This window comes from Plutella xylostella, chromosome 5 (genome assembly GCF_932276165.1).
Source record: "Plutella xylostella chromosome 5, ilPluXylo3.1, whole genome shotgun sequence".
In the NCBI taxonomy this organism is placed as follows: Eukaryota; Metazoa; Arthropoda; class Insecta; order Lepidoptera; family Plutellidae; genus Plutella; species Plutella xylostella.
Genome location: NC_063985.1, coordinates 656,548 through 658,867, shown reverse-complemented (window position 1 = coordinate 658,867; position 2,320 = coordinate 656,548). Strand labels below are relative to the sequence as shown.

Below are 2,320 nucleotides of genomic sequence, written 5' to 3'. Positions count from 1 at the left end.
TCTACTCCCTAATACACTATTTATTTTATCAAATATGGCTGACTACTACTTCTACTTCAACTAATTTCCTACCCTCTGTAACTACTTAAGTCGAAAATAATGTTACTTGGTAACTAAAAATATTTCTGAGATATTACAACTCTCCCTCACAACCCCTATTTGAAAAACACGGTGTCCATATCCTTTATTCTTTCCTATTCTAGGCTGTTTGTGTAAATGTTCCTTACCTGTCTAACTGTCAAATTTATAAAAAAAAACTAAACTGCCACTGTCAATGTCAACCTGACATAACCTTAACCCTTTTTTTTTCGGCACTAAACAAAACAAAAGCATGCTTCGTTGTGTTCAACAATATCGATCGCATGAAGAAATCTAAAGATTACCCGATTAAACTTACAAAGCTCTTAGATAATGAGTGAATCTAATAGGTAGGTGTCATTATTCTATCGAATACCCTGTATGCATGCTATTAAACTAAGTCCTTATCCTCAAATTATGGTGATTCAAAATAAACAACCTCTGAATTGTTAGTTATTCATACGTACAATAGCTCTGTTTTACGGATCTTGTGTTTATAATAGATCTATTGTTATAAAAATCTAACTCAGTTAATTATCCCCCATACAGTTTTGAATTAATACTGACAAAACTAACCAACTTTTTTCAACTTATTGTCAACCCCTCACCTTTTAAATAAGTATCCTAATCATTTGCTCTTCAACTCCTATATTTAAATAATTTTATTTGAATTATACCTATATCATTATTTGTTTTATTTCAGGACCAAACATAACAATGCAAACCCAACTACACTCTTTGTTGAACTAAAACCCATGATAAACCACTGATCAAACCATCCACTGTGACAAAACGTTCACAATCCCTCACTACTTATATACCAAAGTTACTATTCTACAATAAGTAAGTACCTATTTCTTTTCTACATATGTTGTAATCCAATTTTAATTATACTACCCTGTACTTAGATTTTGTTAGATTGCTATGAAAATCATACCCCTGTAGATCCAATATTGATTACCATTCATAAAACCATTCCCTAAATGTATTATCCTATTAGTCTACTTAAGTTATATTGAACTAAATAGTCATTTCCTGAATTTTTATAATTATGTAAATCATCACAATACTTAGCTTTTCTAATTAAATTCTATTCTTCTTTTCAGGATATGACATACTTTTTGAATGCTGATGATGATGATGTTCTATATTTGACAACCAAACTCTGAGACTATATACTATGAAGTAAACATCCTGACTCAGGTGAAGAAGTGTATTGCAACCGCGCTCAAAATAGGAACAACTAAACTACCCGCATAATTCTTAACTTACAAAGAATATATTGACACTAAATGAGGTCCTAGCCTACTTTATATGGTCTAACACTTTATCAACAACAGTTTACTTGATCTACATTAATTGTTTTCTAAATTTATTGTTATGTCTGACCGCTACCCTTTCATCACAAAATATTTTTTTATTATTTTTTCTTTCAAATGAGATTAATGTTATATTTTCTTTTCTTTATTAACTGTAACTCATTGTATTTGTTTAGAGAAATGTCTGATAACATATTCTGCTACTAATTGGCTCTCTGGAATTTCATAATTAGACATTTGGGCTTTTCCGGTTACTCTAAGTTAGAATGATAGCATAGATAGTGTTACAGTTCTATCCCAACTCCTATGATCAATGTTGTATAATATATCTACTCTTTCAGACATTCAAGTATAATAATTTAAGAGCCTAGTTTTTAAGCACCTAGTCGATGACAAGCAAAGATCCGATCCAGAAGCACAATCAACCACATCAACAAACCAAAGAACCCGCACAACAAAACTCATACAACCAATACCAAACTGAACCAACCCAGCCAAAAGGATAATTAATAATTATAGACTAGTTGCTATAAGTACCGATTCCCCCGCAACCAGGCCAGTCCAGCCCGGAACCAACTATACAAGCTCCGCCACGCAAACTCCTCGATCCACCGATGCAGCCGACCGCACCTCCAGACCAAAATCCCCACCCCTCATCTACCTGGGCCAGAATTTCTTTATCTATTCTAATCATTTCAGGTTGTTCATAAGGACTAAAATGCGCCGCGTTTTCGTTACATTTGTTTTTTTTTTTTTTAATATAATTTTTGATTTTAATAAATGTTTTACTGCTTTTACCTAAAATAAAACCATATCATTATTTTACCTACAACCCCTATTCACTTAAAATTCCCTAATCAGCTACATAATCAGAGAGACCGTTCATAGTGATTCAGAGCAACACTAATATGACGTACCTATAG

At 32.5% G+C, this 2,320-nt stretch overlaps 1 long non-coding RNA gene across 1 annotated transcript; it reads left to right on the top strand.

Moving 5' to 3' along the window:
- Positions 1 to 293: 293 nt before the first annotated feature.
- LOC125491352 lies at positions 294 to 1,901 on the top strand. The gene is made up of 3 exons (XR_007268255.1): positions 294 to 428; positions 782 to 921; positions 1,185 to 1,901. It is a non-coding gene; the product is annotated as an uncharacterized LOC125491352 (long non-coding RNA).
- The last annotated feature ends 419 nt before the right edge of the window (positions 1,902 to 2,320 follow it).